Source organism: Molossus molossus, unplaced genomic scaffold (genome assembly GCF_014108415.1).
Source record: "Molossus molossus isolate mMolMol1 unplaced genomic scaffold, mMolMol1.p scaffold_m16_p_1, whole genome shotgun sequence".
Classification (NCBI taxonomy): domain Eukaryota; kingdom Metazoa; phylum Chordata; class Mammalia; order Chiroptera; family Molossidae; genus Molossus; species Molossus molossus.
The window spans coordinates 91,933,915-91,961,007 of record NW_023425344.1 but is presented as its reverse complement, the minus strand read 5'-3'; the positions used below and the strand labels follow the sequence as shown (position 1 = coordinate 91,961,007).

The 27,093-nt window shown below is 40.8% G+C and overlaps 1 pseudogene; it reads right to left on the bottom strand.

The window, feature by feature from the left end:
• Window positions 1-16,368: 16,368 nt before the first annotated feature.
• LOC118615117 lies at window positions 16,369-17,734 on the bottom strand (annotated as a pseudogene).
• Window positions 17,735-27,093: the final 9,359 nt, after the last annotated feature.

Here is a 27,093-nt window from a genome sequence, read left to right as displayed (position 1 = left end):
TTGCTGAAACATCCCTGAGACAGGTCCTTGTGAGTAGCCAAATTTTCATGAGAAGCACCATGGCAACCCCATCATGAATACGCAAAACTCCCGAGCACAGTGGCACATCTCTGACATGTCAGGGAAATGTTCTGAGGCTGTGAATGAACTCTCCTGGGAGGGTCATAAATCCTGTGCAACAAATTATACACTAACAGGTTCTTAGGAGAATTCAAATAAATCCTCACAACCGCTTAGCAGGTAATCTCCAGATCAGATTCCCATTTTTCTTAAGAGCAAAATAATATATGGCTTCTTATACTCTCCTCGTGAAATGCTATATATCACAGATATGAATTTAGTCGAAATATTGATCTTAAGCCAAAGTGAAACTAAGGGAAAGTTTAATGCATTTCACCACAAAGGAGAGAGTGAAAGGAGTGTGCATCAAACGTGCTTTATAAAGTGCAGCATCCAGGAGGATAGGGGTGGAAAACTCCAGAAGCCTGCTGTCTTCCTGAGATGGCCAAGGAGAGGAGAAACTGCAGAGTTGGCGGCACAGCCTTGTGCCCACAGAACAGATGGTCATGGAGATTTGCCCTTGCAATTAGAGGACGTAAAATAGATTTCAGCGAAGCGAAGTATCTTAACATTGTGTGAATCATTTTAAGTGTTTTATTGCATTGCAAGTCACACCATATAAGAGAATCAGAGCCCCACTCAGTGCCTTTCAGGGGGAGACCCAGCCATGAGGTGCGGTGACGATTTGAGAGGTTGGCAGAACACACTTGGGTAAGTCTCCGTTAGTGGAGACTCACGCAGTTTTCCAAATACATGGCTTAACGCAGATTTGCACCCAAGGACAATTCATGTCTTTTCTTCCTTCCCACAATAACAGAACCTCTGCACAAGCATAATAAGGAATATTATCTTTCTTTTTGTATCTCGGTTTGCCAAAGTGAGTCAACCTTTGCTAATCTCCTTGCAGAAACTATTAGCTTCTTGGGGTGTAGGGCCACTGGTTGTTTAAAAAAAAAAAAAAAAAAAAAGGTTTTTTTAACCAAAATGTCTCTATTTTGATTTTTAAATGAAAGAGACTTCATAAAGTCATTTGTCATTTAATTATTTGTGCGTTGTTCAGAATTGATGAGTGAGCTAGTCTTCTGAGTAAAACAAAGGAGGAGACTGGAACAGGAAAGCCACTTACACACTGGCAGGATGGCTGTCATCTCTCCTTTTCATGTCCGAGCATGCCAGGTGACAGTGCATGGCCTGTCCTTTGGCTTGTGTTGCTGGGTATGACTTATCAGACACCAGCAGCCAAAGTCCTAGGTGAACCAAAGCCGCTTTTGTAAGTAGGCTATAATTTATTTGGGGGATTTATAAAAATGTGGCCATCACAGGGAGCCTCTGGGTGCATGAATTATGCAAGAGTACAAAACATTAAGAAACAGAAACAAACAAAAGCCAGACGTGTAGCTCCATTTCTCTCCACAGACAGCAACTACTTTTTTGATCAATACATTGAATCACAAAGAAGAATTGCTAAAATATTCAAACAGGAGTTTAATAGGACATAAAAGATTTAGTCATCAAACAAATGCTTCCTTGTCATCTTGCAGGCACGTTGGTGGACAAGTGCTGGGCGGTGCAGGCTACTGAACAAGTGACAGAGTGGGTGACATGGGACTTGGAAGGAAGGGGGTCTGTGGGGAGCTGGTAGAAAATGTGAGATGACAGCACAACATGCCTGGGCCTCAGGAAGGCGCAGGTTTAAACTTCCCAGAGTAGATGGCCGCCCAGTGCTGTCTCCCTCACATTGTCTTACGACTTGACCTCTGACCCCTTCTCCGGTCAGCACTTCCTTGTCAGCCTCCTAGGTTCTGTCACAGTGTGGGTGCCATTTCCGCCCATCCCCCTGGCCCCTGTCTTTACCTTGGATGTGCCATTTCTGGAAGCTCAATCAGACTACTGTGTGGGCATCTTGCTCCCCCCCCACTATTACTTTAGACATCACATAAATCTTCAATATATCCCTTCCTTTAAATCTGCCCAAAGCACACCCTCGCTTTGGGGCTGCTCTCTGTAACATCTACACTAGAAGGAACCCGGAGCATTGCCTCTTTCCGCAAGACCCATGGAATCATGGTTTGCGCCGCTCTCCTCACACGTCGTACAGCCTGCCTTGTGTTCTTCATCTTCACATCAGTGCTCTTGGTCCTCGGTGGCTTGAGTAATCCTGTCTTTGTAGCCACCCATAAACTTGTGATGATGATGGAAACTGGAAGACTAGGAAAATGTAGAAAGTGATTGCAGATCAAATATGGCTTAGAAATGTACGATGTCCTGCTCGCCCTGGGTTCATGTCAGCCGGTGCTGTGGTCCGTGTGGAGTCCCTGTAACTGGAGCACGAAGGACGGTGTCACGGTGCCTGTGTGTGTGTGTGGAGGGGATACAGCGGCGGCAGCAAAGAGAAGCAGGCGGGCACTCCTCAGGCTGAGCCACGGGAAATGCTCAGTGTAATGCACCTTCTGAAATGTAAATGGCAGAGAGGTAAGCAAGTACATATTTGAAGCTGAAGAGGCAGCCCTGGAAGCTAATGACAAGCGAGTGATCAAAGACATCAAGTGTGGTCTCCATAAGCTACCAACCTTCATCCCGATGGCGACAGCCACGCCCGTCACTCCCCCACCACTGCTCGGAGACTGGAATTCATCTTGAAAAAACGCTGCTAGAAGTGGATTAAAGTGGACAATAGCTCTGCTTTCCTTTCTGCTTTATTCCAGTGACCAGGCTGAACAAAACGTTTTACACATAGATCCCCCCATTCACACAGAAACTGGTAATGTAAGTCATTTCTTGACTTGTTTGAGTCTATTCTTAGGGTTAATGACCCTAAAATTGGGAGTTAAAAATACCTAATTCATGACTGAAATGTCCCCCCAGACAACCGCAGGTCACGCGGTCCCGTGTCTGGGCAGAATCCGGCTCCGGCGAGGAGCTGACGCTGGCTGGCTGGCCCGGGGGCTTGGCGAACGTTAGGTGGCTGAGGCTGCCCTGTCGCTCCAACGCCACGCGCGCTCCCTGGTCTCATCCACTCGACGATTAGCCACGTGCTTTCTGTGACAGCTCCACGGTTCCTGTGTGGAGAAGATTTTTTATTTTTATTTAAAGCATCCCACATGATGGTGTCTTGCCTCTCCAGCTGTATAAGCTCCCAGAATTCCCAACACTGACAACATCTATCAGTTTGGCATATTGTCAAGCTGTTCTTAATTACAGAAATAGAGTAGTTTACATAAGAGCCATGATGTCGCCCTGGCCAGTTTGGCTCAGCGGTTAGAGCGTCAGCCTGCGGTCCTGAGAGACCCGGGTTCGGTTCCCGCGAGGGGTGCGTACCTCGGTTGCAGTTTGTCCCCGGCCCTGGTCAGTTGTGCGGGTGGCAGCCACTCGATGTGTTCCTTTCACATCGATGTTTCTCTCTCTCTCTCTGTTCCTCTCTCTCCCTCCCACTCTACCTGAACAAAAAATGGAAAAATGTCCTCGGGTGAGGATAAAAAAAAAAAAAGAGCCATAATGTCATCGCCGAATTTAAATAAATCAGATAATTGAGACTCCAGAGCGGCCCCTCACCCCTTCCTCCAGGTGATGGCCCAGGAGGGGACTGTGTCTCTGAAGAAGGTGGGCTCTCACCAGACACTGGATCTGCCGGGGCCTTCGTCTTGGACTTTCAGCTTCAGAACTGTGAACAATTAATATCTGTTGTTTACAAACCACCTACTGTGTGGTGTTTAGCTAGGACAGCCCGCATGGGCAACGGCAGTGCCTCAGCCTTGCTCCCTGTCCTTTCTTCCCTCCTCCTGGCATCCCCGCCCGCGTCCAGCTGCAGACCCCTGGGAAGTAACGCAGGTCCAGTCCTGAGCACGCAGCACCTGGCCCGCGTGGGGGGCCCTTAAAGGGAAACCACCATACCGCTGATAAAGTGACCCAACAGGGCAGTCTGGTGATGTGACAGGCGTGCAAACTAATAAGTACTTTATAACAGGAAGAACTCTTTGGCTGAGGCATGTCTGAGGCGAAGCGATCGCACACAGGAGGTTTTAATCTCTGTCTGGGAAATTAGGAACGATTCCCACGGTAAACAGTACTTAAGCCGAGACTGAAGCGCTCTGATACATACAATATCATTCAAGGGTGAAAAATAACAACAAATGATATAACTGAAAACTTAGGTCTTAACAGCAGTTCTGTAGATAGCAATGTGTAGGCACAGGTGCTGTCCTTTTGCGCTGCAGTGTGAAAATGTGTGTTCGTGAAAAACGAAAGGAACGGGAAAGGGAGAGGAGCTCAAATATAAGGGGAAACGTTGTTTTAGCACCAGCGTGCACCAAGACAGGCACGGTAAGTAGACTAAAGCAGGAATGGTATCAGATGACGAATTGGCTCAAAACAAATCAGTCAAAACACGCGAACTGAAATCATGTTTACATAAGCAGACACTAACCACACACTAACAATATGATGAAAATGAAGAAACCCAGAATAACCTGGTCGAACTAGTCCACTGAAAATATGATTTTTGTCAGGGTTTCTGTGAATAAAAGCAAAACAGCATCAAGATTTGAATATATTTAAGGGACCCTACAATATAGATTGTCGGCAGCATTCTGAAGACGTAAGTTAAGTGTCTTGGTAAGGAGAAATGGTGGTAACAAAAAATAAAACAAAAATCAAATTGATGTAAATGATCTAACTGATGTATAAGCCAGGCTGAGAAAGTTTCTTGCCTGGTTTCTGTAGAAGACCTGGAAGTAAATTTGTAGCACGCGCTCCACAAATTCTGGTGGACTCACGTTAGCCCATGGCCTGTGCACCTCTGAGGAGCTGCCATTTTTTGTTAGACTTCCCTGTCGATGTTGTCTTTCCTTCAGATTCTAAGTCCCCTAAGGGCTTGTTCCTCTGGTGCAGTAACTTATGGATGGTAAGTGCTCCATAAAGGTTGATCTAGCCAAATGAATGGTGACTGAGTATTTACTGAGAGATCAGGCTCCATGGATTCGGCTGGGTCCTTTGTGGGAAGGACAGATGTGCTGTCATGGAGCCTGGTCCTTCAGGTACTCTCCATGTGCTGGCAGTGCTCAAGGGAAACAAACGGTCTTCGCCAGTACATGGACAGACGTGAAAACTGCTGTATCCGCCCAGCCGGTGGGGCTTAGAGGCTGAGTGTCGACCCATGCACCAGAGATCGCCGGTTCAACTCCAGTCAGGGCACATGCCCAGGCTGTGGGCCCACTCCCCAGTGTGGGGCATGCAGGAGGCGGCCAATGGATGTTCTCTCTCATCAGTGTTTCTATCTCTTTTTCCCTCTCTCTTCCTCTTTCTCTAAAATCAATAAAGAAGAAAACTGCTGTATCCAAGACAGGATCTGATGTTATTTATGGCACTTGAGTGGTTAAATAGAAGGAGATGTGATGGATAAGAAACAGAAACCAGCAAGACAGATGAGCTGAAATCTATTGTAAATGTGAAGGTAGATAAAAATATGGGTGGATCTAGGCGAGAACAAGAGGGCGTTGGAGAGAAAGAATAAGAAAGCTTCACGTCCTCATATTCCAGGCCTGACCGAGGACAGAAAAGGTAAGCTGTCTGGGAGCTCTGAGGTGACAAATGTGTAAGGATCCAAGGGGAATAAAGGTAAATTTTTTATACAAAGAGTTATAAAGATGCCACATTAAATATTTATTATAATTATTCTAGCTAGGAGGTAGAAAACTAATTCCAGGCAAATTAATCTATCATTCAACTTGGTCACTGCAGTAGCCTCAAAGAGATTTTTAAAAGAGGTATAGTTGTGAACAAATACAATCCACACTCCTTTGCATGAAGCATCTTATATTGGTGCAGCATTGTATAATTAACAAAGTGTGCTTTCCTGTTCTGTGCTACATTTAATCCTCATGATAATCCTGTAAGAAAGTGATTGTCCCTATTGAACAAATGAGAAAAGGGAGGATCAAGGATGAATGATTCACACATCAAAATTCACACAGCTACCTAGTGACAGAACTGGAGTTCAAACCCAAGCCTCTGACTGTAAGCTCAGTATTTATTTGACTACACTAAAATTTGCTCCGGATGAATGTCTATTGATTGGTTAAAGCTAATCATAAAAGTAATTAGTGGTTTTGTAGATATTTCTTACAGGAATATAATACACGTTTTTTCTCATATCTGAAAGTCAGAAAATAATTTTCTTCAAAGATAATAAATCAGAAATATTTTTGAGACTCTCATTTAGAAACAATATATAGGGAGGCAGTATAGCATAGCAGTGAAATACATAGACTGTCACCCAGACCAGCTGAGACTCAGCTTTGCCATCAGTAGATTCTGTATCCTGAGTCACTAGACATCTCTATGTTTATTTCCTCATCCTTGACATGGTGAACTCCCTGATAGAGCTAATCTGATAGGTAGGTCACAAAATGTAAAGAGCTTAGTAGATTTCTAACACATCATTTAATAAATAAAAGGACATTATTATATGAGTATTTTGAAAACTTTGTGGTAGATTATTAGATCTGCTCCTGTGAGTCATGCCTCTCTGCATTCATGCTCCTGTGCGGTCCCCCATCACCATTTAGACCTTGGGTTTGGGCATATGACTTCCTTCTTTCCTTCCTTCCTTCCTTCCTTCCTTCCTTCCTTCCTTCCTTCCTTCCTTCCTTCCTTCCTTCCTTCCTTCCTTCCTTTTCTCCTTCCCTCCCTTCTTTCCCTCTCTCTACCTCAGAAGCAAAATTTTAGATTTACTAATTCAAATCAGCGTAAGAGATGCATTTCTCTTCTCCATAGCACGAAATGCAATGATCAACATAATAAAATTATTCATGTTTGTCATCATCATCCAGATTATATAGCCATATGAACACTGAAACAGCACTTTTATGATTAGGGTAATTGGTATTTATGATCCTTAATGAGACATAATACAGACATTTGCACAAACCATGAGTGTGTTCTCAACCCAAGTTGTCATGTAGCCAAGTGGAAATTACATAAGTAGAGAGAGCATCACAGCAGTACTGTATTCCGCAGTAGCCTAATTTAAACAGGGGCCAGAAATCAATTGCATCCACTCATAATAGTCATTTGAGATCTTTGAATCCATCTAAAAATACTTAAAAACTGTTTTTTAAAAAATATGTTTTCTACTGACTTTTTAGAGAGGAAAGAAGAGAGAGATAGAAACATCAATGTGAGAGAGAAATATCAATTGGCTGCCTCCTGCACATCCTGCAACCCGGGCATGTGCCCGAACTGGGAATCAAACCAGGACCTCTCAGTACATGGGATGATGCTCAATCCACTGAGCCATACTGGCTGGGCTTAAAAACTGTTTTTTAATTAAACGTTTTAATTCTTGGATAATCATAAATTTGCACCCATTTGTGGCAAATAACAGATATTTCATATACAAAGATTCTGTCAATAAAAACACAGAACAAATTGTAATGTAATATTGCAACCCCGATTAATACAATTCATTGATTGTGTTCACATTTCCCCCATTTTTACTTGTACATATGTCATGTGCATAGGTTTGTGTATCCACCACCGCCATCACCGCAGTCAAAGACACAGAATGTGCCATCACCACAGGGTCCTTTGTGCTATTTTATAAAGAACCCCGGTATGCCCCTTCCAGATTCCCCCCTTTCTCCATCTTTAACTCCTGGAACTCCTCATCTGCTTGTAATTTAAATAATGCTATATGCAAATGGAGTCAGACAGTACGAAACCTTCGCAATTGTCTGTTATTTTTCTCTCAGCCCAACTCTCTGGAGATTTAGTCTTGTTGTTGATGTACCAACAGTTCATTTCTTTTCATTGCTGGAGAATAGCTCATGGTTCACACTTACTGCATTTGGTTTAGCCACTTACCCACTGAAGGACATTTGGGTTGTTTCCAGTTTGGGGTTATTATTAAAAAAGCTGACATAAACATTTCTGTGTTTTTTCTTTTTTGTCTTCTGTACTGCTTTGGTCTGGTTTTGCTCTCTGGGTGATAGTACGCTTATAAAGTGGGTTGTTAAGAGTTTCTTCCTCTTTGTTTCTGGGAGAGATCGTGTCAGATTGGCATAAAATCTTATTTAAATGTTTGGTAAAGGTCTTCGGTGAAACCATTGGGCCTGAGATTTAACTAAAAATGTTTTGATGGTCATGCGACAGTTCAGGTGGTCTAATTCATCTTGATTGTGTTTTGGTAGTTTGTGATTTTTGAAGGAATTGGTCTTTTTCTTCTAAGTTGTCAAATTTATGAGTGTGAAGTTTTTTTGTAATATTCTCTTATTATCCTTTTAATGGTTACAGAATATATTGTGATACCCTATGTTTTATTTTTGATATTAATTATTTCTGTCTTCTCTCTTTAGATTTTTGTCTGTCTCAATAGAGTTTTATCAATCTTATTAATTTTTTAAAAAAGAAGTAGCATCTGGCTTTATTGACTTCTTTTGTTGTTTCAATTTTAGTGATATCTGCTTTTATTTATTTTTATCTCTTTTCTGCTGGTATTGGCTTTTTCTTTTCCAATTTTTAAAATTTGAATTCATTATTCATCATACTTCTTGATTCATGATATATTTTGGTCCATTGTATCTGACATTGAATGGTCAGGACCTGTGGTGGCACTAATAAATTAAATTAATCATTTGAACATATAATTCTAATGTGTAAATTTGAATTTTAAGGCCTTAGGGTTACTGTTCATCAGGTTAATTAAATTTAATGTTTCATACTGAAACTAAAGTGATATTAGGGAATGTGCAGATTTTATCATTTATAGATTATTTCCTATACTATAGAACTAGTTTAAATTAAAAACAACATGAAAATATGACTCAAACAATCCAGTACTTTTGACTTTTTCTAGGTTCCCAAACTATTTTGATGCAATTAATCTGTAAATAAAATGCATATATTAATTTGAAAATAAATATTCAATAATTTATTAGTAACTGTGGTATTTTCTTCAGTTTTAACTCCCTTCAGAGTCTTTCAAAAATAATCATAGCACAAATAACATATTTCAAAGTACATGGAATTATTTACTCAAGAAAACTTTTTAAAAAACAATTTATCTAAATACCTAACTCCACTCAAAGTTTGCTGAGAAATGTGATATTTTAAAGGCTATGAATATTTGGACTACCTTGGAGTGACATTAGGAAATGGGTAGATTTGAGCAATTACAGATTAATTTCTCTAATACAGATATAATTTGTATCAAAAACCCTATGAAAAAAATGACAGGTCTGCCCTTTGAAAATATTACCTTTTATCTAACATATTCAATTCATTATTTTATTAATTTACTCACTCATTATTCCTTTACTTAGCAAATAAAGAAATTAGCGACTTCTGGTCAAGATGGCAGGTAGGTAAACGCAGTGTCACCTCCTCCCACAACCATATCAAAATTACAACTAGTCCTGGCCAGTTTGGCTCAGCAGTTGGAGTGTTGGCCTGCAGTCCAGAGAGACCCGGGTTTGGTTCCCGCTAAGGGCATGTACCTCGGTTGCAGTTTGTCCCCGACCCTGGTTGGGTAGTGTGGGTGGCAGCCACTCGATGTGTCCCTTTCACATCCATGTTTCTCTCTCTTTCTCTCTCTTTCCCACTCTATCTGAACAAAATATAAAAAAAAAAATGTCCTCGGGTGAGGATAAAAAAAAAAAGTTCAAAATTACAACTAAACTACAGAACAACCATCATTCAGAACCGCCTGAAATGGAGCTGAATGGAAGTCCTACAACTACGGAATTAAAGAAGCCGCCACACTGAGACTGGTAGGAGGGGCAGAGGCGGACGGGCTGGTCCCACACCCACGTGTCGTGGATAAAAATCAGGGGGACACCGGCTGGGAAGGTCCTCTCTGAGGAGTGAGGGGGCCCCTGTCCCACACCAGGCACCAGCTCAGGGTTCCAGTGCCAGGAAATGAACCCCCATCACTTCTGGCTGTAAACCCAGCCGGAACTGAAGCTCAGGGAGGCTGAGGTGGCTGGAACCTCAGGCATCTTCTCTTAAAGGGGCTGTGCACGGACTTACTCGGACTTGCACCTTCCAGGCTCCAATGGGGGGTTGGGGGAGGCAGCTCTTAAGTCATCAGAGACATACGGGGTAGAACCAAGCTGTTTGGCATTGGGGCAAGGGCTGAAGAGGCAGCTCTCTTTGTTCCTTTGGTGAGCCCGTCCCTGGAGTGGCGACAGCCACTATATTTGGGACTCTAGCAACCTGGCTCACACTGTTTGCCCCACCTTGGTGATTCCCTGAGGCCCTGCCCCACCCAACTTTCGGGCCCACCCAAGCTGTTCCCAGTTGCTTTACCATAGGATTGGCCTGTCTTGGATCCTTTTCCTAAATTCTCTCAAACAAGCAGCATCTGGTCTCAGCAAGTTTCATACCTCTCGTTAAGTGGCCCCAGGCCTGGCACTAGAAGCAGCCAGCCTTGGATCACAACTTGGCTTTGCCTGAGCACCTCCAAGCCCAGCACAGGAAGCTGCCATCTATAGACCGCTCTGTAGCTTATGCCTGGTGGCCCTGGGTAGAACACAGGCAGTGGCTGATCTTGCCCCAGAGCCAGCACACCCAGTGGACAACTTCAGACTACATTGAAGCATTACCACCCAATCACCTCCTCAAGTGACACACTCAAGGAATGGACTCAGTGGGTACCAGAGCCCTGCTGAAGTAAGTCTTGCTCTGTGTGGTGGGCTTCTGTACAACTGATCCTCCAAGGTAGTCAGAGGTCAGTGGATAGTGGGCACAGCCAGTCCTTGCAGCTAATCAGCCTGAGTAAAACACTCTCATTGATGTGCCAACAGCAATCAAGACTCAATTACAACAGAAGGGTGGACAGTCCACATGAGGGATAAACCTTTAGGGCCCAGCTGGGAGACCAGGGAGACTGTGCCACTGGACCCTACAGGACACCTACTACAATAGGACACCCTAGGAAGCCCAGGAGACATAGTAACTCTACCTAATATGTAGGAAAAAAAGCACAGGGAGGCAGCCAAAATGAGGAGACAAAGAAACATGTTCCAAAACAAAGAACAGAACAAAACTACAGAAAAAGAACTAAACAAAATAGAGATAAGCAATCTAACAGATGCAGAGTTCAAAACACTGCTTATAAGGATACTCAATGAACTTAGTGAGAACTTCAGTGAACTTAGTGAGGACTTCAAGAGCATAAAAAAGGACCAGTGAGAAATGAAGGAGGCACTAACTGAAATAAAGAATAATTTACAGAGATTCAATAGTAGAGTAGGTAAAGCCAAGAAGCAAACCATCGATTTGGAATATAAGGAAGCAAAAACACCCAATCAGAACAACAAAAAGAAACAAGAATCCAAAAAAAATGAGGATAGTGTAAGGAGCCTCTGGGACATCTTCAGGTGTACCAATATTTGCATCATGGTGGTGCCAGAAGGAGAAGAGAGAGAACAAGAAATTGAAAACCTGCTTGAAACAATAATGGCAGAAAACTTCCCTAACTTGGTGAAGGAAATAGACATACAAGTCCAGGAGGCACAGAGAGTCCTAAACAAAATGAACCCCAAGAGGCCCACACCAAGACACATCATCATCAAAATGCAAAAAGTTCAAGACAAAGAGAATCTTAAAAGTGGCAAGAGAAAAGCAGTTAGTTACCTACAAGTGAGCTCCCATAAGGCTGTCAACTGATTTCTCAAAAGAAACTTTGCAAGCCAGAAGGGAGTAGCAAGAAATATTCAGAGCTATGAAAATAAAAAACCTACTACCAAGATTACTCTATCCTGCAAAGCTATCATTTAGACTTGATGGACATATAAAGAGTTTTCCAGAGAAGAAAAAGCTAAAGGAGTTTATCACCACCAAACCATTATTATATGAAATGTTGAAGGGTCTTTTTGAAGAAAAAGATAAAAAATATGAACAAACAAAATGGCAATGAATACATATCTATCAACAATTGAATCTGCAAACAAAATGAACAAGCAGAACAGAAACATTTTCATAGATACAGAGAACGTTTTGTTGGTTTCCAGATGGGGGAGGGATGGGGGAATAGGTGGAAAATGTGAAGGGATTGAGAAGTACAAATTGGTTCCTGGGCTGACAAACCTCAAAGGGAATGGGGGGGTGGGGGGAGGAAGAGAGAAATCAAAGAACTTATATGCATATATGCAGAACCAATGGACACGGACAACAGTGTGGGGAAAGGCAGGAGGGGGGCGGGAGGGGGTTAATAGGGGGAAAAGGAGGAACATCTGTAATACATTCAACAATAAAGATAAGTTTAAAAAAAAGAAATTAGCAAGTAAGGAAAAAGTAGTTTATAAATAGACTAATATCATGCTTTCATAAATGTGCAGTGTAGTGAGAGAAGTAATAATAGCAAACAGTTAAGTGCTCACTATGTGCCAGACACTGTTCTAATTTCCTAACATGTACTAACTTATTTTTAATCTCACACAACCACATAAAGTTGCTGTTATTATCCCCATTTTAAAAACTGGGAAGCTGAGTCACAGAGAGCTTTTTAATGGGCATTTAATAGCTTAAAAATGTTTTTATTGATTTTTTAGAGAGAGAGAAAGGGAGAAAGAGAGATAGAAACATCGATCGGCTGCCTCCTGCGTGCCCCCCACTGGGGACTGAGCCTGAAACCTGGGCATGTGCCCTGACCGAAATTGAACTGGGACCTCTCAGTCCATGGGCCAATGCTCAATCCACTGAGACACACCAACCAGGTCATTTAATAGCTTTTAACTGTTAAGCTAAAGATTTTGAATGCATTAAGATTGGGTATTTACAAAATTATGTTGCAGTGAGCTGTTATAATTTTATTTTGTTTCTATGTCTCTATTTTAATTACTTTTAGGGCTTGAGCAGCTTTTTTTTTTTTTTTTTTTTTTTTGGCAATTTTACAAGGAAGTTAATGAGTAAATTTGCCAAACCTGCAGTTTTCTAAATGCATCAGAAGCAAATGTCACCAACTGCTTCCGAAGACTGTGAGCCTCCCGTGCTCAGTACAACCGGAGCCGCTGCTCAGTGGGCTGTGGCCCTCCCGCTCACCCTGCAGAGATGCGAATCTGTACGCGTGTATAGACATAAGCACGTGCACCAATTTAAAGCGTGACAGTTTTAATACTGATCAGACAAAAGTACAATTACATGCCTGCACAAGAAAAACAACCTTTAAAAAGTGAACTCTGTAGCTTAAAGGAAAAGAGAAAACGATGAGGAAATTATATTTATTTATGAATGTTTCAGAATCTCAATGAAAGATACAAAAAAGCAAGGGAAGAGTTTGTCTTTCACTAAGAAATAATTCTATCCACTCATCTACTGATGGACACTTGGGTTGTTTCCAGATCTTAGCTATTGTAAATAGTGCTGCTGTGGTACATGTACACAATGGAATACCATGCAGCTGTAAGAAAGAAAGATCTCTTATCCTTTGAGATGGCATGGAAGGACCTGGAGAGTATTATGCTAAGCAAAACAAACCAAGCAGAGAAAGACAAATATCACATGATCTAACTTATTTGTGGAATTAAATGAACTAAACAAACTGATTAACTAAATTGACCCAGAGACATAGAGGTGGGGTACAGACTGATAAGCCTCAGAGGAGTGGGGGGTTGGACGGAAGAGATAAACCACAGAACTTACAAGCATGTATGCATGACCAATGCACATAGACAACAAAGCTGGGGATGGGGCTGGGGGAAGGGGAGGAGGGTGTCATTGGGGGGAAAATGAGAAACATCTGTAACAAAAACAAACTAATAAATAAAAAAAAAATTTAAAAAAAGAAATAATTCCAGTACAATTGCTTGTTCTGTCAAGTAATCTAAAAAACCAGACAAAAGCTGATTTTGGAGAAAGGTGAGGACTCAATAAAGGCAGCAGAGAAGCTCTCATTTCATGGTTGGCCTCAGTAAAGGAGAAACATTTTTTCCCTAACCCATATGGTTTTAATGCATAAGCAAACAGAACATCAGAAAAGTAATGTTCAAGTTACGAATGTGGTTTAGAGACCTCATGACATAACTGGGAAGTGTTGAAATGTGCTTTGATTCAATCCAGCCATAATTTACTTAATATCTCTTCCTGGTCCTACCAGAGAAGGAAGGATGCATGAGAACAGAAGATAGCACCTCTGCACCAATGAGGCTGTGCTCTCTTAGGGGATATCTAGAAATTACTAAATAGAATTCTCCCTTGTTGCCAACACTGTGGCCCACAGACGCAGGGAGATAGCTTGTTTTTGCAAGTGCCCTGATAAGGCAGAGAGTCAGGGGGCCCCACAGAGGACGTCCTCACTGCAGGATGATCCTCCCAAGGGTTCCCTCACTCAGTCTACACACTCTGTTTTCTCATTCTTTCCCCTTCCCTTCCTTCACTCTCTCAGTGTATGGGTGGTTCACCTGCAGGAATGATGCGCACAATTGTACTTATGTTTTGTTTCATTTTACTGGATCTTCCCTTGACCTGCACCACCACATGTTCCCGGTGAAGGGCTCTGCATCTGCTGTGCCCTTGACCTTCGGCAAGTGTTTGTTAACATCAACGTCTAAGTTATGGTTGATAAAATTTGGATTTTCTATAAATAGAGATCTAATTAATTCATATCTGTATAGCTACAAATAAAATCATGACACAACTCCAGAACCAGTGGTAGAAATCCAGTGTATGTGTATGTGTGTCTGTACACATAATAATTATATACATACATTACATAGCATTGCATATAGCTATATAATATAAAACAATAATTTTATAATACAATAATATAATACAATAAATAATATAATATATATGATATATACATTATTATAATATATCATATAATGCTATTATATTATAGTGATATATATGTAATACATAGTTGTAATATATAGTTATATGAAATAGTATTTATTAATAAATAGCTATATAAAAATAATATAATATTATAGTTATATAAATATTAGAAAAATTTATGTATATTGCAAGAAGCATGTGAGCCCAGTTACCTTAATTCCATGGTTTCATAAGTAGGGATTTGACAGAGTACCAAGGTGGAATGCAGCTCCAACATAAGCTCCTTCATTTTCTTGGAATATTTGGGAGTCTTAAAAAATAAATGTATCCCTGGCCTGTTTGGCTCAGCGGTTAAAGCATTGGCCTGCGGTCCAGAAAGACCTGGGTTCGGTTCCCACTAAGGGCATGTACCTCGGTTGCAGTTTGTTCCTGGCCCTGGTTGGGTCGTGCAGGTGGCAGCCACTCAGTGTGTCCCTTTCACGTTGATGTTTCTCTCTCTCTCTCCCTCCCACTCTATCTGAACAAAAAATGGAAAAAATGTCCTCGGGTGAGGATAAAATAAACAAACAAACAAACAAACAAATAAATAAATGTAACCAAATTAGCACATTACATATTAGAACACAAATTATAAAAATGTCTACAGCTGATAACAGGAGTATATTTAGTGTTTATGGGAGATTTCTCGGGGCATTCTTTAGTTCCTGGGGCCATGGATATTTCTTGAATGGCTATGCTGATTCCACATAAGCTAGTAAATAAACAGTCTAATGGAATGGCTCACAATGGCCCCCAGTACCCTCTGGAGCCCCTAGAAATCCAGACCCTAAAGGTTCAGTTGGACCAAAATGCAAGTAAGTAACACAGCAATTCCTCTTGACCTTTTATTTCAGTTTATTACAAACTCATCTTATCAGCTAATGGACAGTTTTAGGAAATGCTAAAATTTCTTTGAACTTATTTAGGTACATTTAAAAAATTAAAGTATCACTCACATAAAAGCACACAAACTATTAAGGAAACAGCTTTCTAAATCCTCACAAAGTAAATTTACTTGTGTAACCAGATAAAAAAGTAGGTCATAACCTGACTCCCGACCCCCATCTTTTTGCCTTCTCCGCATCCCTGTCCTGACCTGTACAGTCCTCAGGGAGTTGTGTTTGCAGGTGACTTTTCTATAAATGGAATCATCAAATGTGCACAGTAGGTTTGTGAGGTGCATGGAGGAAGCCACGTGAGATTTATTTATTTAGCAATTTCTAGCCAAGTTTCACTCATTGATAATCTAAAAATAACGTTTATCTAAAAAGTCCTTTGGCAGTATATTTAATTAAAAATCTTTTTCACAGCCAAGTACTATTATTTTATTAGATGTAAACAAGCATATGAATGGTTAGAGCTTGGGAGAGAGGAAGTAGGGGTAGCTCCTGGGCTGGAGATGAACCTAAAAGGGTGCTGGTGAGGGGAATTTGGGTCAGAGGGACCAGGCATGATGGGAACGGTGCTTACTATCCAGGGGGAGTGGTGGGGAGGAAGTCACTGCTCCTGGGTGTCCCAGGAGATGTAGTCTGGCTGCGTGGCTGCATGGTACCGTCAATGAGCTCCTGCACAACTGTCCCTGGAGCTGTCTAGCTCATCAAAGTTCTCCTTGAAAATGTCCTCCTTGCAAAATTGCTCCAGAAAGGTCTCCCACTTCCATAGCTTGTTATATTGCTGGCAGGAACTTTCAAAGAGTGAGGAGATGCTGGTGTAGTTGGCCATCATGCGCCCACTGACCCAGTGGGCAGAGGGCAGGGAGGGAGACTTCCTTGACACGGTCACTTGGATGCTGGCTGGGCCCCAGGGGATAAAGTTGGCCAACTTCCATTCCCGGATCCTCTGCAGGTTCTTGTGGACCTACCTGAGTGAGATCCACTTCCCCTGGATGATGTTGAGGATGGTGATATAGCAGTGGTTGGTCTGGCGATGCTGGCCAGTGGACACCATCATGTTCTTGGGCTGAAGCAGCCGCCTCTTGACATCTAAGACTGTGGTCTTCCTCATGCTGGCCACCGACTGGTTTGTGGTGAGGGGGGGTGTAACCAATCACGAGGAATTGGAGCCGTGGTGTGGGAATGAGCGAGGCAATGAGGCCCATGAGGTCATTGTTCATGTAGCCAGTGTAGCACAGGGTGGTGGTGCTGGCTGACATGGTGGTGGACACCAGCTGGCGGACACCAGCTGGCTGATCTGGGAGAAAGATGGGTTCTGGATGCACAGGCGATCTGGTTCAGGGCTGCGTTGTCCAGAACCACCACACAGTGTGCATTCTGGGTCAGCCTCTTGTGTGTGAGCAATGAGTTGTGAGGCTGGACCACCAAATTACTCATCTCGTCCTTGTTGGGAAACACCAAGTACGTTTGTACCAGTTTCTTGGGGTGTCTGTCATTCAGTCGCTCCAGGAGGTCGGAGCCCAGGCCAGAACCTGTCCCCCCAGTGATGGAGTGACACAGCATGAAACCCTCCAGGCCGTCACTTCCATACGTTTCTCTGTCTATGATATCAAAAAGATCTTCATGAATTTTCTCACCCTGGGAGAATCACTGGCCCAGTTGTTGCAAGCTCCTCCCCCATGCTCCGGCAGGAGGATGTTCTCTGGGTTGTAGAGCTTGGCATAGCGGGAATTGAGGATGGAGTGAATCACCTGTGGCTCCAGGTCCAGCAGCACAGCCCTTGGGATGTAGAGCTCATCCTCTGCCTGGTAGAAAAAGACGTCCTTGTGGTCAATGCCCTCCTCGATGGTGAATTCCTCCACTATGCCCTCAGGGCTGCTACCATGCTCTGCGCACAGCTGTTGCCAGAACTCAAACCCAATCTGGTTGCTGCACTGGCCCAGCTGCCGGGTGATGATATTCCGGAGCATCGCTCACCAGATGCAGGCGCACTGGCCCGGCACCGGGGAGTCACTGCACAGAGGAGAGCCTGGCAGCGGGACGCACAAGACATGGGGAGCGCACTCTCTTCTTCTTTTGACGTGTGTGCTCAGTCTGCGCGTGTGCAGTGCAGGACTCCCCACCGCTGGTGGGCCGGGATGCCCAACCTGGGCATCACTGGCAAGGATATTTTAAAAGTATGTTCTCAGTTTGTCTCAAATGGTCATATATTATGTGATTACATTTATTCAACATTCTTGAAATAAAATTAAAGAGATGAAGAACAGGATACTAGTTGCCAGAATTGTGGTAGTGATTACAAGAAGCTATACATGTGACAAAATTGCATCGAACTAACACACACACACACACACACACACACACACACTCACACACTCATACACGAGTGCTTGTAAAACTGATGAAATCTGAATAAGCTCTGGGGACTGTCAGTTTCCTGATAATGATCATTATTCTAGTCATTCCAGATGTTACTATGGGGAGAGGCTGGGTAAAGGGTTCATGGGACCTTCAAATTTTTTTTCTTATTGCTACTTTGTGTGAGTTTACAATTATTACAAAATAAAATGTTAAAAATGGTAAAGATTAAAGAAAAAAAAAAGAGGTTGCCTTCAAAATAAGCAAAGGAATAGTTGTTTGTATAACTTTCTACCATCAGCCACATACTTCTTAACAATTGGTGGGATAAACAGAAACCAAGAACCCCTTTTCTTTCCATGTCTGATTCCAGCAGATTGCTGCGAGAGCCTTGGTCTCCGGGAACAAGTCAGGGTCTTCACAGCCTCTAGTGTCTGAGCCGGGACTAGAGGGGGAGATGACTTCATCCAGCTGGGCTATCAGAGGAGCCAGCCTTGAAGCTTCATTGTGATGTGTGCTCCTCTTCAGCAAAGGTAAGGAGTAGGTTGGCCTTGCCATTTCATTCCTACACATTTCTTATCTTGTATAGTTTATTACCTTATATGGTTTATTAAAGGAGATTATGTCTGAAGTTTAAATTTACTCTTTCTTCTTTATAGTTTCTATTTGGCGAGTTTGTTCATAACTAAGTATTATGAGCTAATCCCTGAAAAAGACCCCAAATACCAGCTTGAAGCCCTTGGTATTGTTTATCTCCAACGCTATAAGCAAGTCTACTTTAGTGCTTAAGCTTCTGTTGGTCTTGAAACTATGTTTCTCTACAATGCTCACATTGATAGTAGCTACCTACAGATATACAGGATTCATATTGAGTGGTCTAGGTATTTGCCAAACCAGTGTTCCATTTTTTGGGGGGGTGAGATTCACATATTTGGGACCTCCACTGAGTTTATCAGCCAGCTGGGAAGACTTGTTACAGTCTCTTTTTAACTTGAAAAGATTAATTTTGGTGCAGGGCTATCTGTTATGGCATTTATGTCTAAAAGAAATAAGTTTCAGGTTGGTCCAAAATGTCTGAGAAAGCCTTGGGATATTTCATAGATGTGAATAATGAAGCTGTTCATATTGTGTAATTTAGTTCCTTTTTATTGTTCACATTCCTTAGCATAAATCTTCAGTCAGTGCATATTGATTACCTATGCATATTAATTATGAGCCATGGCAAGTTAATAACATCTCTCATAATTCTTAGGACATTAGTAAATCTTTCTGAACTGTTGACTCAAGATTTTCTGAGGGGTTAGCTTTCCTTCTTGCCAGCACAACAATCCCACATCTGCGTATTTGAGGCTTTATGCTGCTTCTCAGGCTTGAAAAAATGAAAGAAATTGCATGCTGGAACAAGATATTATGTGATCTCATGGCATTTTTTTTCTGAGAAATTGTCGAAAACAAGTTAGCTTCTTTGTGTCTTTATTGATTTATATAGAATTAATGAAAATGTACTATGCCACATCTTATAAGAGCCCACTGAACTCAGAAATCTTAAAATGTCCTCAGTCTTAATCAGTTATATTTTATAAACATCATAGTGGTTGTGGGGGGTTATTAATTGAGCATCCCTTATTTCTTAGTACCCCATTGTGAATCAATCACTTGTGAATAATTTAAAAATTCTCTTGAACCTTTGTAAGTCCTCACCCTGAAATACTTCTGCCTAAAGAACAGGTAGTTCTATGTGTTAGCCAATAACATTATCACACTAAACAAACGCTACATTCTTTCTCGCCAAACTTATTATCTTTGAACCTCATTTTCATAATTTGAATCTTTCACAATGTAGTGAAATTATTTCTTCTCTCCCCTCACTCTTCTCTCTCTCTCCTCCCACCCTCTCTGAAGACCACTAGAATCAGAAAGAATGGAGCAGACAACAAGTGGAATTTACTTCATATTTGTGATTTCATTAAAATTAAATAATCTGTATTGCTCCTTTCAAAATTATTTCAATGGCCTTTTCTTCCATGTGGTCCATTGTATCATGATCTATTGAGAGAGTTCCTTCTCTTGACCACATTGAATTTGGTCATCAGAGGCATACTGACCTGTGAAGATGCCAGAGGTTGACTCATGGGAGAGGAACGTGTGATATAAAGAACCCACAGTGATGCCTTTTCATCATCAGAAGTGATTATGTCCATAATCAGATTGTTTATATATATATATATATATATATATGTTTTATTAAGCCAACACATGTAACACTGACTATATGCCAGGAACAGGTCTCAGCTCTTTAAAATATTAATACATTCATCTTCGTATTTTATTATTTCTGCTTTGCATAAGATGAACTGGGTGGAGAATGGGTAAGGAGCTGCCGAGGTCACACAGTTACTAGTGTTGGGGAGAATTGGGACCCAGCTGGGACTTCAGAATCTTAACACATTGTTGACTGGCAATTTTACACAGAAGTTATCTCATGTCACCGGCTATTTTTTCATAATTGAGTGTGAAGGTGAAACAATCTAAATAAATTTCAGTATACTTTATTTATACATAATAAATTTAAATGAAACTTTGTACATATCTGCTACATATTATATTTTATACATATTATATCTTTTAGTAATTTTTTGGCGTGGTATACTATATAGCAATCACCTACGTGTATGGTATGCAACATGTTTTGCAAATATATCTGGTTTTGTTGCTCTTTTCTTTTGAAACACACGCTTTACACGTTCTAGTTGGATTTTTTTTTTTTTAATACCAGTGACTATTTTTTCTAAAACGTGGTCTTTTAGTTGTCCTGAAAATCTAAAAGGTGAATCAATGTAAGGAGCTCTTTCAGAAGTACCAGGACAAGTGTTAGGTTCTGAGCTGCACTCATTTGAACCAATAGATACCCATTCCCTAGCTACTTCAAGTAGAAATTATTTGTATCTTGTTTTATTTTGTCTATTGTAATTACAGCAAATTTTGAATGCATTGAATAAAGCACAATGGATCAGAAAGAATGCTACTTTTTTCGACCACTTTATACTTTTTCGAAAGATACCGCTGTTCAGCAAATATTGGTCTGCTTGATCGACTTTCATGTATTTGTTGTCGTCTAATACGCACACAGGTTTACCTATATCTTCCATAGAATTTCTTTTTCACTTTCCAGTTGTTTTCATAGAGGCATCATGGATAGTTGATATAATATTCACTGGTCTTTTATCTTTCCATGATATAAAGATAATAGGTCCTTTCCGTAAAAACGTCATTTTCCCTCTCTGAAGATTCTTTGACTTTTCTTTTAGTACCTTTGGCAAGCCATGGTTTTCTCTTCTGGTACCACAGATTAATGTTTTCTTTTCTAATAATATTTCAGCTGCGGAAATGCTGTTGCAGTAATTATCTTGGTATACATGATGCCAAGAATCAAGATATGGCTCTAAGACAGAAAATATAGTTTCCTGCAGCCTTTGCCTTCACCCAAATACATCTGAATGTTGCAAATGTATCCACTCTTGCTTTCACAAAGCATTCCCACTAAAATCCCATATTTTATTTATTTTTTGCCGGATTATATGTTCTGAAGCTGATATGTCCTCTATATGGTATCATTGCTTCATGTAGGGATAACTCCTGCTTAGCTACATACAAAGACTAAAATTTTGGAAGAAAGTAATCCGAAAGAGGCCTAATTTTATAAAGTCTGCCTTCATTAAATTCATTTTGAAAATTATCACTAAGATGGAAAAATGTAGGAATTTGCTCAAACCTCATTCTGCTCACAGTTTTAGGAAACAATGGAGCTTCAACCAAAGGGTCCATACCAGTAGTCCCTCCAATGTGAGTTTTTTTGTTTGTCCCATCAATATCAACAAACCAAGAAACTTCTTTAAATCGGTATTGGTAACTTTTGTCCATGGTACAGTTTTAGTAGATTTTTTGTAAAGTTGTTTCATTTGGTGGTGGTATAAATTGGTTTGAGAAACAACTAAATCAAAAAAATCATCACTAAAAAGTAATTCTGTCACTTTCCTGATGCTCCATAGATCACTAAGTTCGGCAGTTACACCAGAAATATTTAAATAATCCTCCAAAGTTGGTGTAATATCATTTTCAATCCACATTTCTTCAAAATCACTTTCACTCTCAGATCTTATTACATTTCTTTTTGTCGTTTTGGTGGTTTAATATCTGACTCATTACTATCTTCCGATAAACTATCAATTTCTACATCACTACAGTATATTTCAAAATCACTCAGACAATCGGATAAAGTGTCTGCATATAATTCATTGAAAAGCTCTTCACCTTCATGATCCATCATGGTTGAAACTTTTGTAATACTATAATTGCGATAAAAACCTAAATGTCAAGAAAAGTCACTTTTTTATAATAAACTGAACACCATTGAACACGATGGAGAAAGATTTTACGATATCCTTGACGTGTATGTTCAAACTGCGAGCGGTTAGAAGACAGTCCAAGTTTAGACAGCTCGCCACCGCGATTGTGCTGTTTACTGTCCTTCGAGTGTGCGGTCCCACGGCCGGAGGAGAGGGAAGAACAGAGTCCGCATGAGAATATAGAACGGTGTGCTGTTTTCTGAACTTCGAACTCAGGGCGAAGAGTCACAAATACGGTAATCCTATATTACCTTGAGTTTCAAAAATTGAAATAGCTAATGCAAGTGCAAACACGAGTTACCTCGAGATCGGTCCACAACGCTTGGGCACGAAAACGCGAGTTAACTCGTGAGCGGTCAACAATGTGTGAACTATCGCGCTAAGTTCTCTGACTTACCTTTTCTAACATAAAAAGTGATCATCTTAACTAGGTCAATAGACTTCATAATAGGTATACAGTACCATTTGTTTAAGTACCCCTACCTAAACAAAACAAAACCCTACTTAAACAAAACCAGCAAAACAAACAGGAGAAAATGTTTTGTTAAGTGGCAGAGCGCAAGGAGAGGCATTATAAATGAGAAACTTTTTTTTTTTTTGGTGACTGGAGAAGGATTTCAAAAAAGTTCTCATTTTTTTCAGAATGCTTTCAATGCCTTTCAGCAGGTACTAGAAATAAGAAAAATGAAACTGATGAAATTATGTTGATTGCATTAATGTCACCTCTTCAATGCTGGTCTTCAATAATAGAGAAAAGCCCTAAATAATATTGCCTCGGAGAAGTGGAAAGACAGGCGCAGACCAGAATTTATTATTTGGGAGACTTCATCTACACTCAGGATTCTTTTCCTTTAAAAAACGGTATCATTTTTCTTCCTTTGTGATGGAGTCAAAAAAATATATTGAAATACTGACATATATCATTTCACTTTTTTTTTCTGATGAAATATTCTACTGAAGTTATAGCTACCAAAAAGTTGTAATTTCCCTCATGGTCTTGCATTCAGAGAAACTTTGCTCACATATTACTGATATACTGGTAAGTATGAATAGAATGTTTTAGATAATTAAATGTAACTTTAAAAAATTTTATTTTAGCCCTGGCTGGTTTGGCTCAGCGGTTAGAGAGTCAGCCTGTGGTCCAGAGAGACCCGAGTTCGGTTCCCACTAAGGGCACGTACCTCGGTTGCAGTTTGTCCCTGGCCCCAGTTGGGTCGTGTGCATGGCAACCACTCGATGTGTCCCTTTCACATTGATGTTTCTCTCTCTCTCTCTCTCCCTTCCACTCTATCTGAATAAAATATCGAAAAATGTCCTCGGGTGAGGATAAAACAACAACAACAAATTATTTTAAAATTTAATTTAATTTTTTCCCCATCACCATTTAGTTTCCTTATAGAATGATTGAAACATTAGCGAGGTACTCATTTGATTTTCTGGGTTGAGGACTGTTAACTGATTGGAGGTCAGTTTTCCAGTCAGTTGTATTAAGGACACGTGAAAGGGGACTCAGGATGGCATAATACCTTCCTGGTGTCAGGAAGTACACTCCCTCATTGAGACCTTTCCCCTTGTCAATCTTGATATTTTTATGCTCTAAGTATGTATCCGTCAGCTTGGGCTGTCATACAAAGTACCACGGACTGGGTGGCTTATAAAGAACAAAAATTTATCTGTCATGGTTCTAGAGGCTGGAAGTTCCAGAAGAGGGTGCCACCATGGTCAGGTTCTGTAGAGAACTACCTGGTTGTAGATGGTGGCCATCATGTTAAATCTTCACATGGTGGGGAGAGGGAGAGAGATGAGAGAGATAGATGTAAAGAGAGAGAGAGAGAGAGAGAGAGAGAGAGAGAGAGAGAGATGCTGCACAGGAAATACCTAGCTCACAGCAGGATTTTTTTTTTTTTTTGGTATGTGCCCCTAGTGGGAACCGAACCTGGGACTCTCTGGTCCGCAGGCCGATGCTCCAACCGCTGAGCCAAACCGGCCAGGGCACAGCAGGATTTTTTGAGAGTTTTTTCAGCTTTCCCCCCAGTACATATTCAAATGTTCATAGCATGTTGTGTGTGAAATAAAGCATGCTATTAAGCATCATATACAGTATTATCCATGTACATAAAATGTGGATATACACCCAAAGAGTTGACTAGAAGGATGTCCAGCCAAAATAATAACAGTCATTATCTTTGGTGGGGGGGAATGGGTGGTGATATTTCTGATAATTTCTATTTTCTTCCTGGTACTTTCTGATATTATTTGGATTTTTATATGAATGCATTTTACTCTTATACAACTAATAACACCCTTTTAAAATTGGATAACTTATACTCAATTTTTGTTCAGAACCTTTCTTTCTGATCATAATTTTGGAAAAGTAATCAGTAGGCTGTTCAAGTTATTCTTAGTTGGAAATAATAAAACCATGTAATTTGTGTACTTGAGAATTATTGTCTTTTTGTTTTTTATCACAGGGGGAAGTGTGTGGGTCTAATTAAGTCCAAAGCAGCATCTTTTTATGAGGACAAGCCAAGACTTATTAATGACCAGGACACAATATAAAATCCATCTTACTGACCTTAAATATCTAGATGACTGAAATGAAATCCAATTTATTTGTTAAATCATGAGATTGATTGTCTTATGGCAATATTTTGTCTCTGTAGCTTAAGCCTAACATTTCTGATAATTTATTTTAAAAAATTAGCACATAAATATACTGTCACATTTTTATTTATTTATTTATTTTTGTCGATAGCCCACTCATCTTGATGTATTTCCACTCTGTCCCGAGCACAGGTGTGCTGTAAATTTAGATGACATCTTTAAAAAATTCTAATTACAACAGGAAATAAGCAACATTCAAAAACGTGGCCCATCCTCGAATGTTTGGCCTGTAATTATTGGCAAGAACTGCAGTGTTTAAGTATTCCACCTTTTATTTCAGTAGGTCTATACTTGCGTGCATTGTGTAGGAAAACAATTACTTTGGAGAGAGGCAGACCTGGTTTAAAGTCAGCGTCATTACTTACCATCCCTATAACCTTGGGCAACCCATTCAATCTCTTTGGGCTTTTCTATAAAATGTTGATAATAACACCATTTGAAGATTGATGATAATGTATATATTTTGTCTGCAACAGTGTATATGATCAGTAAATAGTAGCTATTATTTCTGGAAAAAAAAAATTAAGCCGATGATGGGACATAGGATTAAAAATCAAGGAACAAGAATTGAGCAAATAGCTCATTTTTAGACAATAAAGAAAATGTCATTTAAGGCACAAACACCCATCTTCTCTGCCAATGATGTTCTGGTCTTCTGGGTTCTTTACATTGAGAAAAGTATAATCGTAGCTCTCTTGGCTAAGATGTGACTTTATTTATGGATACCTTCTCTCACTGTGGTTCTATTTAATGGTCTTAGTAAGTATTCTGTTATGATCTTAAGAAAAATAAAATTCCAAGTAATAATTATTTTGGATCCTTTCTTTCTTAAAATTTCCCAACACATACACCAAAAAAAAAAAAAAAAGAGCAAATCTCCCATGAAACCTTAAAGCTCATCCTATCATGTTGCCAAATAATGTATACATCAACATACACTTCTACGTCAAGTTAAAATGTTTTCGAGCTATTTTGTGTGTGTACATGTCTATCGCAATTGTTGTGAAATTTATTTTGGAGCTAGAGTCCTGTCTTCCATTGGCTCCTGGCATTCACAAGTCTGTGAACAAAGCCCGTTAGCTTGTTTATCTGCTTTAATCTTCTCAAGATCGGACATCTTTAAAAGTCTCTTGAATGAAAAAAACGGGGAGACATTTTAGCAAGCTCAGAGTTGTCACGCTCAGAACATGCTCCCAGGTCTATTTAGTTAATCAAGCCCAGGGTGAACTCCCTGAAAAGGAAATATTGAAAGACTGACCTTTTCCAGCAGCGAACACATTGGAACCTTACATTTTAAGAAAGTGCCATTAGTAATTAAAACAGTATTTTAATAGTACTTTTAAATTAGCATGCTTCCACAGCTGGTGCCTCACACAGTCTGAGCGTTTCCAAAAATGTCATTGCTTACAGAAACGTTTAGAGAAAACAGAGAAGCTTTATTTCATCTTTTGGGACCTAAGTAGACAATTATCATATGTGGTGTGGATAGAGGATAACTGGGGGGTTTAAGACAATCTCCTGCATGGCCTGGCTATGCCGATGGGGACTGTCCTGGGAAGGGGGGATGATGTCCACTAGGGACGCCTTTCTTTGACAAGGGATTGTCAACACAGCCACGCAGAACTGGGAAGCCTCCCCTCTCTTCCACACGGCCTTCACTCCTTCTGTGGGGCTTGGGCCCTCACTGTTGTAGACTATAAATGAGCCGCCCCTGACCACCCCGCCCCCTTCCTGTGAGCTCTAGGTCCTCCAGCCCCCAGGAGCCCCCTGCCCTCATCAGAGATCAGAGAACCTCATCACTTTCTCCTTTGACTGACTCACCTCCCCTTGCAACCACGTCCTACGCGGACGCGGCGTTTGCGGAGCTCGGATTTATCAGCCCTGATTGCGCTGCGTAGCCC